This window comes from Furipterus horrens, unplaced genomic scaffold (genome assembly GCF_987537825.1).
Source record: "Furipterus horrens unplaced genomic scaffold, mFurHor1.1.pri manual_scaffold_3, whole genome shotgun sequence".
Lineage (NCBI taxonomy): Eukaryota > Metazoa > Chordata > Mammalia > Chiroptera > Furipteridae > Furipterus > Furipterus horrens.
The window spans coordinates 167190768-167202971 of record NW_028327173.1 but is presented as its reverse complement, the minus strand read 5'-3'; the positions used below and the strand labels follow the sequence as shown (position 1 = coordinate 167202971).

The 12204-nt window shown below is 42.6% G+C and overlaps 1 protein-coding gene across 2 annotated transcripts in view; it reads right to left on the bottom strand.

Annotated features, from left to right (window-relative positions):
• The window catches only part of ZNF609 (zinc finger protein 609), a 191490-nt gene extending 179978 nt beyond the window's left edge, over window positions 1-11512 (bottom strand). For both annotated transcript variants that reach the window (XM_090270754.1, XM_090270755.1), the window contains exon 1: window positions 11424-11512. The gene's annotated coding sequence lies outside the window, so the exon portion shown is untranslated. The remainder of the gene's footprint in view (window positions 1-11423) is intronic.
• Window positions 11513-12204: the final 692 nt, after the last annotated feature.

Sequence of the window (12204 nt, the reverse complement as noted above, 5' to 3'; positions counted from 1 at the left end):
CCTGCACCTCAGCGACATCAAACAGCATGCAGCATTAACAGGCTGAGAGCTTGATGTCCACGAGCTTCATTCTACATAACTCGGGGCAGAAATAAGACACTCCATGTCTTGTATATTAGGTAGGAATTTTAGCTTGCAGTCAATTACCAACACAGCAGTCTGGCCTAAGAAATTTCTGTTTCCTATCAGCTTCATATAAGAAAAAAAGGAAAGAAGTACAGGAAAAATAAAGAAGTAGAAGGGTGAGTAAAGGGCAAGGAAGAAAATTATAAGAAAATTTACAATACACAAGTCAGACAAGAGAACACCTAGACATCATTAAGACATCTTCATCCTCCAGCTAATGAATTAGGTACTGAGACTTCCAAAACAGATCTAAGAGTTGAGAGGAAGTAAAAAAAAAAGCCATAAACCTAAAAATTCAATGTTTAAGCTGAGAGCAGAGTGCATGCTCCTTAAAAGCTTGTTTTTAAAGAACTAGCCAAACACAGATGCTGAGGCCTCACCAGAAATAGGTAAGGTCATGATATTGGGCCTTTCCTGTTGAGGAAGGAGAAAACCCAAAGACTCAACTCACTATTACTCTAGGTAACCAAGGCCCAGTCAGCAGTAGGGGAAATCCCACCCCTCAGGGGAATGGCTACAAGGCTTCCAGTTCCACCCCTGGTGTCTTCCAGACAAGACTGACTGCAATGTTCACCATGATTAACTTCCAGGAATGCCAGCCAAAGGAGCACCCAGGAGAAAAGAACATAACAAGGGCTATTTCCCCCTCAATGTCAGTAGGACTCTTTGGAACAATTGCAGCCTCTGCCTCTTTCTCTTCACTGGGCAGAAGAGCACTCAGCAACCTCAGTAAGTGACTAACAATCTGGTAACACACCAGCACCATCTTTCTCAGAAGCCTACTCTGACCATCTTATTTAAAGCTGTAAACTCCCTACCTCTCCACTTATCCCTCCTTCATACTCCTAATCCCCCCTACTCTGTTCTATTTTTCCCTCATAATTTATCACCCTTTAAATATTACACGAGGTCTGTCCGGAAGGTATCCAACCATATAATATGAAAAATACAGACATTTATTGAAGAAGATACAAGATACATGAAACACTGTACATAGGACAATGACACCTTGGTCCCCTTCAAAGCAGGCACCTTGGGATTTCACATAGTTCTCCTAGTTGCCATCAGCTGCTCTGTTGTATTTTCCTGAATCTCATCGATGGTCTGAAATTTCTTCTCTTTCAAAGGTGATTTTAGTTTTGGGAAAAGCCAGAAGTTTCAGGGCACCAATTCTGGGCTGTAGGGGGGCTGGGTCACCTGGGTAATTTGATGTTTCACCAAAAATCTATGCATGAGATGTGATGCATGAGTGGGCGCATTGTTGTGATGAAGCTGCCAGTCACCAGCTGCTCATAGCTGCAGCCTTCTGAATCATCTGAATAGTTTCTGCAGAGGAGCATTCAAGCTTCATGCAAAATTTGATGCAGACTCACTGCTCTACTCACTCAGTCATTTTGAATGTGTTGGCCACACAGTACACATGCTCACTGAACAGCATCTACCACCCCCACTGACTAGTACAGTGAAGTCATCATTGTTCACGTATGCACATTCCAGTCCACTCTCCTTGGCTGCCAGGTTACATCGATGATATTGTGCAAACTATTCTCATTACATTAACAATGGCTGGACTTTATCCAGACAGACCTTGTATAATTATTTATTATGCTTATTTGTTTCCTTCTGTTAAAAGATAAGATCCATGAGATTGGGAATTTTTTTTATCTCTTTTGTTCACTGATAGATTTTTAAGTAGCTAGAACATGACCTCCCACTTAGTAGGAATCCAATAAATATTTATGGAATAAAAGAAGTAAATTAAAAAAACCTAAAAGAATTCCCAGAGGTCAACAACACCCAGAGGCCCAACAATGGCTATATATCTCTCTAACAGAACCAGTCTGATTCCTATGACTGACCTACATTGCCTCTACCAGTCACACACTACCCTTCCCCCACCCCCAAGTCTTCAATCAGCTAGGATACATGAAACAACAGTACTAATACAGGCAGTAAAGGCACCAAGTGCTTGTCCTGGAGTCTGAAGGATTTCTGAAGGCTTTCATAGTCTGCCTTGTTCTTAGGTCATTCTGTTCGGGTAACATGTGTTGAACGGAAGTTATCTTAGCATTAAAAAAAAAAAAAAAATCCTGGAAAAAAAAACATAAGAAGTTTCTGTTCTCAAAAATTAAATTCCAATTCAATTCAGCAAGCATTACTTAAACATGAAGTTATATTCAAAGCACTCAAGTTAGAAGCCATGGGAATAGAGGAGACATAGGTCTCCAATGGAGTTTAGAATGAGGGAGAAAAAATATATTCACAAATAATTATAATTACCTAACTATAATTAAAGACATGTGATAAAGTGCTATATAATAGAGATCCTAGCAGAGTTAAAAAAAGATACAGAGGAAGATGAAATCAATTCTAGAGGTAGTTTGGTAAGAAGAAGAGGGTTAAGAAGGGCTTCAAGAAGATGAGGTTCCTTGTTACATAGCCTTCTAGAACCAAATTCTTTCCTTTGAGAGCACTGCAGTTCATAATCATACATTTATTACTTGATTGTTGGTCTTCCCTGCTAGATTTTTAAGTCCTGAAAGGAGAGGGACCATGTCTGGCCTGGCATATAAGTGCTCAATAAATAGTACATAAATGAATAAATAAAAATTATAGTAATATTGCAGCAGTCTGTAGTATGGAATACAGAAAGAGGCATTAACCATGAGGTTATTACAGTAATATACAGATGAAAGCCTAAACTAAGTGAGTCAAATGAAAAAGTGGCAAGATATCCAGAATAACCCAAATGTAATAAATGATTAGAGAAGGTGGTGAGGCACAAAAAAGAACCAAATGTAAGTCAAAGTTTTGTGCCATGGTAACTGGAAGAAGCTGTAATGCTTAGGGGAAAAAAGGGAAGGCAGGTTTGAGAAATGATGGATCAGAAGTACCGTTGAAAACAAATGCCAAGTAGGGAAAAATTTCCCCCTTCCCTGCATACCTTTCAGATTCATTTACTCCATAAACTCCATAATTCCAATTTATCTTCCTACAGTTTCATTTCTGATATCATTCTTTAAGACTCTGCTCTAAGTAAAAGTATCAGTTCCAGAACAAAGATAAGTACTGAGTTTCACACCAAACCTCAGAATTTGTAAGTATACAAGGTCCATTCTTGAACATCCACCTGTGCTAATGTGAATAAAACTTCACCCAACCAAACCCAAAGTGCTTCACCTGGGAATGTTGTTAGGAACATTGCAGGCATACTGTCTGTACTCTGTCTGTAGAACAGAGCACCCTGGCCAGGCAGCTCAGTTGGTTAGAGCATCGTCCCGATAACCAAGGTTACAGGTTTGATCTCTGGTCAGAGCACATACAAGAAGCAATCGATGAAGGCATTGATAAGTGGAACAACCAATTGATGTTTCTCTCTCTCCTCACTTCCTCTCTCTACAAATCAATAAATGAAAAAAAAAAAAAAAAAAAAGGATAGAGTAGACACTGCTGCCTTCCTCTACAAATACTGAACTAACAGCATAAGGAACTACAGTTACCAGCATGCAGCGTGGTACCAGCATGCAATGGAGTACCAGCATGCAATGTGGCCTAAATGCCAGGGTCTGGATTTCATTCATGGCCTGGTTTGATCTCCAAAGATTGCATGGCACCAACTCTGGCCACTTTCCAATTCAATACCCTATTACTTCAGGTGCCACCTTTTAAAAAAAGCAATCTACAAAAACTACTTATATTTCCCATACAAATCTTTCTAAAATCTCACATTCAAGTGCAGCACTCCCCAATAACCTTTAGATCACCTGAAAATTAGTAACAAGCTACAGATGGCTGGAAATAAAGCAAAGTACTCCCAGGACTTTTTGTGAGTCCAAAACAAATAATAGTTCTATCTAGCAAATGTTCCTACTACAGATTGACGGATGTTTCAAGTACAAATTTAAAAAGTGACTGCTTCTTCCACTGTTCGAAAGTGAAACGATTAAACATGTGATTGTACTATATTAACAAACAAAAAGATTAAAAACTATCATCCTCCTTTTAACATTCAATAAACAGCTGCTTTTGGAAGTCCCAAATCCAAGAATTAACTGGGAAATGTTGATAAAAATCCTAACTTGGGTCCTGACTGGTGTGGCTCAGTGGATTGAGTGCTGGCCTGAGAGCCAAAGGGTCACAGGTTTGATTCCCAGTCAGGGCACATACCTGAGTTTCAGGCCAGGTCCCCAGTTGGGGATGCGCAGGAGGCAACCACACATTGATGTTTCTCTCTCTCTTTCTCTCTCCCTTCACCTCTCTCTAAAAATAAATAAAATCTTAAAAAAAAAAAAAAATCCTAACTTGGGGAATTAACTTGCTTATGTATTCCTTTAAACTGCTTGAAAGCAAAGATTTCCTACATTACTGTCAACTTCAAAGTTCCTACAGTCACCAGCTTTCAATACTCCAGTCCCTTTTACCAGGTATTTCAGAGATCCCCCTTGTTAGTCATACTGTACTTCACCAAATGTCACCGATTTAGGATTACATAATTTAAAAATAACGATTTTATTTTCTAAATGAAACACAGTGAGCAAGTCATATATTCAATCCCAAGACGTTGACTTGAAAGGCTTTCCATCGACTGGTCGAAAATGGAAAAACACCCAACTCATCTCCACAATCAGTCCCATTTGGATCAAAGATTTGATATAAGAGATTTAAGATCTTAGATCCCTGACTGAATGCACAAAATTACTTATTGATATCTGGCAAATCCTTCTAGGTATGATTTCCTTCTTACAAGCTGAGGTTGGTTTTCTGCAGATTTCTGATTCCCATTTTTATGGCTTGAGCAGACTATAAAAAGATATATTTGACAAGGTGGTGAACCTGCCAGAATGAGGGTAGAAGACCCTTCAAAAGAAGATAGCCTAGTTAAAAAAGCACAGCATAAGCTTTACAAACATATCAAAAGAGGAGGGAGAGTCAAGCCTCAGAAAACTAAGGCTGCACTCAGAAGCCCTTCTGAATACTGACTACATTTTTGATACAGTAATTTTAAATTGCTCATTTCTGTCACTTTCCAGTCAGTGGAAACCCACTCTTGTTACAACCTTGATATCATAAAATTCTATAGTTAAATGGAACCTTAGAGATGATCTTGTTTAATGTGTTCATTTTACAGATAAGGACAGTGAAACAGAGGTGTGACTAGCACAAGGTCACACAGCTAAAGGCATAGTAGTGATGAGAACCTAGGTTTTATGACTCTCCAATTCTACAAAAAGCAAAAAAAAAAAAAAATAACACTATTAAATCAGACAATAATGTAACTGTAACTATAATTAAGCCACACAAAAATAAAATGCATCCACATAAAGAGAACAAAGCGTTAGACCAGGAAGCACCCCAAATTAAACAGAAGGAAGCAGCATTTGTTCATCCAGTGCAGGGCTTTCTTAAGGGCACAACCTTGCACGTATTTTCTAAGCCATTTCATTAACTACCACCTTCAAGGATGTGTGTCCTGTACTTCCATCAAATGCATCTTCTTATGGCAAAGGTTTGAAAAGTAATAACTTCTGGCATAGAAAACTGATGATACAAAAGGAACCCACAAATGCGGTGCCAATGATGAAGAAGAAAGGACTGAAGGTGAAGCGGTAGATATTGCTGGGAGCAAATAATCCTGAAAATGGGATAAGAATAAAAATCCAAGAGCGCCAAGTTAGCCAGACACTAATGACCAGAGAGCACAATAAAAAGAAGGCAGTTTCAGAGCCTGCCTGGCATCAGAAAGCTCTCACCTACAGAAGAAAAGAAGGGAAAAATTCTCACAGAGACAAGAGAAAAATCGTAGGTTTGTTTGCTCCTGAGTGATGGACTAGATATGACCTAATAGGTATTTGCCATTTCTTATTTCTGGGACTCCGATCCAAGAACAAACAGCAAGAAAACCATGAAAAATCAGCCCTGTTGGATCTGGAGTTCTGCCCTGACAAGATATAAAGCTCATTCATAGATCTGACTGTGCTCATGAGACTGCAGTTCAACTCCTGCTGCTAGAGCAAGGGGAGGGGGAAGGAAGATAGAAAGGGGTGAGTGGGAAGGAGGTGGAAGATCTGGGTTGTGACTATAATAGCTACAGTAATTAGAGTGTTTCCAAGCTGCTAGAGAGAAGTCTTCAGAGCAGAGAACTAGTATGGGAGGTGGGGGAGGAAAAAAGCATGAGAAAGCAAATTACTGAGAAGGCTAGGAAAGTATATGGTACTTTGTGAACTGTTTAAAACAAACAACTGTGATGGCTTTATACGGGGAAATAAGAAAGTTTATATTTTTTCCCAGAAGTAAATAACAAATAACTGCTAGGCTCCCACTTAAAGCTAGGTTACAAACTAGGTGTAAGCAGATTCTTCCAAATGTTCCTGTCTCTACCGTGGTCCACTGGCTCCAGCCTTAGTCACACCTTTTGCCTCCCTTCTCCCCAAATCAATCTATCTATATCTCTTGTGTCTCTGACATACAGGTAAAAGCCTCACTCCACCTGGAAAAGGGATTTCTTAACTCTAAAACAGCTAATATGACTTTTTTTCCTTCAATCAACTGTTAATTAATAACCCACAAATTCATTCTATCAATCAATCAATCAATCAATCATCTATCTAGTGTGTGTGCACGCACTTCAATAGAAGAATCACACAACCTGTCAGCCTAATACAGAACATGACTGGAAGGCACTAAAAAAGTCAGAAAATAAACACCAAGTTACTTGCTTATAAAATTGAGGCTCTATGGCACTGCCTACTATAGAGCATGACCATGCAAAAGAAAATCATATTAACAGATGATAACCTTTAAGAGAAATCTGGGAATTTGCAGAAAACATCAAAATAGAAAGTCTTGCCCTGGCTGGTTTGGCACAGTGAACTGAGCGCCAGCCTGCGAACCAAAGGGTCGCTGGTTCAATTCCTGGTCAGGGCACATGCCTGGGTTGCAGGCCAGGTCCCCAGTCATGGGCGTACAAGAGGCAACCACACATTGATGTTTCTCTCTTTCTTCCCCTCTCTGAAAATAAATAAATAAATAATCTTAAAAAAAAAAAAGAGAGAGAAAAGGAAAGTCTTCCTCCAAGTTATAGAAAATTCTACACTTGTTTTAAAGATAAATATTTAGTGGAGATATTTCCTTAACAAGATTTGGCCCCCTGGTGATGATCTGATTCTAACAAGTGATGTTAATCTCAATGCTAGAGAAAAGAGTTATAAAGGTGTTGGGAGAAACTAAACATGAAATAAAACAAACTGAAGAGATGTAAATTTCATGTGAAGAATTATATCCATAAAGTAAAAACACATGCATACTTCTTGAGTAAGGCATGTCAGACCTAACACAAAAAGTCAATTACCTCCTTTGCCTAAAACCTGATGGGTATCCTCAGTGGGCTAAATCTTTTCCACCACACTGAAAGCAAAGAATTTTCTCCTTCCCATTTCCCTCTAATAAACAAGTACTAGAAACACCAAATTACCACTATTTCCTTCCCATTCATAGGACATAAAGCCAGAACTCAACAGAAATGCAACAGGGCTGTACAAGACCATGTCTGAAGCAAGTACTTAGTAATCCAAAAGAAACAAAGAAAAAAGAAATCTCTTTTTTCTATTCTATTATCATCTCACTAACAAACCAGTATCAGGCATTAAGAAATGTGAAACAAAGAGCAATTTCACACATATAAACTGAACCTAAACCACGGAAGACCAAATATTTTCTTGTCACTGTGGCATGTGATTCTTTAACCACCTGCTCAATAATCCCTCTTCAGCTGCACAGCTGCTGCCAATTTCACATGCACAGCTAGGCAGGTGCTTTGGTGAATTACCTGTTCCCTAGTGAAAAGAGTCCTTCACTGATACTTAGTGGGCCCAGAACCTGCCAATCAGCCATCACCTATCTGCATTTTGTCTGTAACAGCCAACTATTATGAGACATCGTGAAGACATATTTAGCATACTATGTGATTTTTGTATTTTGTGGGGTTTTGTTGTTGTTTTTGTTCTCTTGTTTTTTAAAGAAAACTGAATTTTAAAAATCAAGCAGAAACCCCCTGGGTGGTGGGACCCAGTGGATTGAGCTCTGGCCTGCAAACTGAAAGGTCACTGGTTCAATTCCCAGTCAGCGCACATGCCTGGGTTGCAGGCCACGTTCCCGGTTAGGGGCGTTTGAGAGGCAACTGATCGATTTATCTCGGGTACACTGATGTTTCTCTCCCTCTTTCTCCCTCCCTTACCCTCTCTCTAAAAGTAAATAAGTAAAATCTTTTTAAAAATATCAAGTAGAAGAATTCAGCTGCTGAAAAGGAAAGTTGCCACCCAACATAAGGCTGCCTTATCTCAGTGACCCCATCTGTCCGGCAGCATTCTGATCCATGACCAGTTTTCCACAATTGTTCATCTACCTTTGGAAATGGTGAAAGTAGCTGTAGAAGGTGCTATGGTACTGGCAGTGCTAAGAGAGAGAAAGCAGGGCAAGAACTTCTGGAAACCACACATCATTCCTATACTCCGTAAGTCTCCATGGCTGAACCGAGGCAGTGGAGTTCCCACTCAAATAAATAAGGAGTGGCACTTACACTTGACAGAGCAATCAGTAAACCCCTCCACAAATTATCCTGTTCCAGTCATTTAGCTGCTATGTGCTAACTGCAAGATAATTACTACCAGGAGCCAAAATTATGCTTCCATATCTTCACATACAAAAAACAAAACAAAACAAAACACAAATCTGTCCAGCTATCTAGACCTCATAAGGAAACATTTTCTACCAAGATATTAGGGTGGGGAATGGTGGAATCCAAAGTGCTCTCTGAAGGACAGTCACAATCAGAAGACTCAAGAGACTCTTTGTGGCAAGGGCCCAAATTTGAAACCACTATATCTAATCAGGGCAAATTAATCTGAGGCTTCTGCCTTCACTGTCACCTGACAGGATTCAGAAGTGAATGCCAACAGCCTAAGAGCAAAAAGCTTTGGACTCAGTTTAGCTGAGGCTTCACTTAAGAGACCCAGGACATATACTAGTTGAAAGCAGCCTAAAGACAGACAACACCTCTAAGGAAGAACTTAGGACAGTTCTGTCATCAGGAAATACAAAGGTCAGAACAATGTCTTTCTAACAGAGCCCAACACCTAAGTGGCAAGCCATCCTTTTGAAAGACACATTGAAATAAAGTAATGAGGAAGGCAACAGAGTCAGATTCAGCACCTCAGAAAGACCTTTATCAAAACCAAAGGCTGAAGTTTCTATTCCATACCCTGTATGAAATGGTTGGCTATTGTGTAGAACTGCTCTTTCACAACACTCCTATCTCTTTATAAACAAAAGTTTACTTTAATGTCCTAAATTAAAACCTCATTTCTAGCACCAAATATTTTTTTACCTAATAGTATTTTGGACATTTCTATGAGATATATACAAGGATAGGATTCCTTCTAACTCGTTCTTATCCTTCACTATTAATAACCCTCAAGCTTGCAAATGATTTTTTTTTTAAGTTCATCTCTTTGGCACACTTCTCCTTAATAAAGATGCAGATATGGACTTTCTGCACAACAAGCAAATCAACTCCTTTCATCAGAATTAAAATAAAGATGAAAAGGAAAGTTGTTTTGTTTCTACAGCCCTTCCCAGATAGGCAAATTCTGTGGCTTTTTTGTTGTGCAATTACTACTGACCAGGAAGTCACCACTAAAAAGGTACTGGGTCTTGGACTCCCTGTATTAACCCTGCACAGGTTTTTAGTGGTATTCCTAAACAAATACAAAAAATCATTTATGAATGTCCCATCTCTATAAAAAGAATTAAATATGGTGGTTCACACAAGGGTAGAAACCTTCCCTTGGAGCTCTGAGACAGCATCACGGTTGAGTCTCCCAGACACTATTCCTCCACAACTTAGTACAGGCTAGCTAAAGAGGCAGGCGCAACATGGCTGGCATCCCCTATTCTTCTGAAAAATGTGTGCCAATGAGCTCTGCATTGTTCCTCACTCAAAAAGAAGAGCCTTTCTGTCTGGCCTCCTCCAATAGCAAGCCCCAGTCTGGGAAAGGAAGAAAATGGCACTGAGGAGCCTGGGAGATGGAGCATATCCAAAGCTCTCAGACAAGACTTGAACCTATGACCTTCACTGTGTATACAATGGGCGGGTGAGAGGGACCGGTTTATCTCTGCAGCAGCAGTTCTCAGCCCTGGGGTAGCACTCCCGATAAAATGACACGACTATTGTGTGTGGCAGCAGAACAGTCATCTCCTCACAACGGCCTCAACCAGCGCTCCCTCCCCCAAGACAAAGCAGCAGGGGTGAAATTAACTCAAGGCTGCAGAGCAAAGCCTAATACAGAAAAGAGAGGCCTGTGGGGGACTGGGGACTCTACTCAACCCCTGGGGCTCTGGACACATGGCTGCAAGCAGACAGGCTTTCTCCCCCATCTTTCCCACTCTCATTTAGGGAGGAAGCTGTTTCTTAGAGAATTCAATCATCTGTGATTTGTTCAGAAATATTCTCCCTGTAGGGCTCTGATCTCTCCACCCTGTGTGAGCCTAATTCCTAGAAGCTGAAATGACTGTTTGCTGCTGCCTGTTTCACAAACACCCATTAATTGGTCAGATGTGTCTCCTCCTCCTCAACCCCAGAGGGAGGAAGGAGAATCTGAGCAAAGCGCAGAGATGATCCAACCGTAATTACACATAAAGGGAAAAGAGGGCAGCATGGGTTTTCCAGACAGGACAGGGTCACAAACCCTCCAAGGGGGGTACAAGGAGAGCACGAAGGGCCGGGCCCAGGAATCCCTCCATCTTGAAGAAAAGGACAGGGGTAAATATGACCTGAAGACTAGAAGGAGCACACACCCACAACCTACTTACTGCACACTCCCAGTTACCTTGCTCCCCCATCCTGGGCCACGCACACGTCCTGCTCCCAACCCTTAGCTCTAAACCCCCCTAACTCCCTTACTAGCCCCAGTCTCCATGGGCCCCCTCAAGATAACCAGACTGGCCTCAAACTCTCTGGCCTGTCCCCACAACCTGGCCAGACCCTAATTCCCTCTCGGTTACCCCTACCCTCACCCTGAATCGGGCCGGCCATGCTTTGAACTTCACCCCGTGTCCCTAGACGCCCCCTCCCCCACCCACGCAACGACCCCCCCCTACCCCGACACACACCTTCCCCCACGCTCCGCCCCAGCCCCCCAACCCCCACTTCCTCCGTTCTGAGCCGCTGCCCCCGGCCCCCCTCAGCGCCGCCGCCTCTCTCCTCCCCCCAGCCCCAGCTCCACACAAAGCTCCGGACTCACCGCGCGGCCGGTCCCGGGAGCCGCCACCTCCGCTGGCCCGGGGCTCCGGGCCGTAGAGCCGCCGCAGCTACCGGGCCCAGGCCGCCATCCGTTCCCGCAGCCCCTCCCCCCCCACCCCACCCCGCCTCCGCTCCGTCTCTCCGCCCCTCCACGCGCCGCTCCGCCCCGCCCGGCCGGTGCCGCTGTGTCCGGGGCCGCGGGTCCCTCAGCCACCACCGCCGCCGCCGCCGCCGCCGCCGCCGCCGCGTTTCGGGACAACCAGGGCCGCCTGGAAGGCCCGGACACTGGATTACCGGGCCCTCGGATCCGGATTCCAGGCTAGTGTGGAGTCTGGAGCGGGAGAGCGCCGGGGAAACCCGGAACCTGATGGAGGAGCCAAATCCTGGGTCTCGGAATGCACGGTCACAAGGAGCCAGGATTAGAGTCTACTCTGGGAATGCTGGAAAACCCGGCGAGCCGGTTAAAACAGAGATAAACTAGAAGAAACCTGGATTGGAAGCTCGAACCTAACGCTCTCTCCTCGTGGAAAGAACTCCCGCTGGGCCAGACTTCCTCGCAGAGAGGTCTCTTGGGAAGTATGGTAACTTAAATACAGAAGACACCAATTCTGTAGGTGTCCTTCAACTGTGGGGAAAGAGCCCTGAGGGGTCTGAACGTTAACATCCACAAAGCGAAGAGCAAGCACAGCTCATGACAGTTTCATCCATTTTATCCCTTGGTGCAGCAAAGTATCAACCCCCTAATCTATCCTTTGCCCTTCAGTTTCCTTTCTTCGGATTAC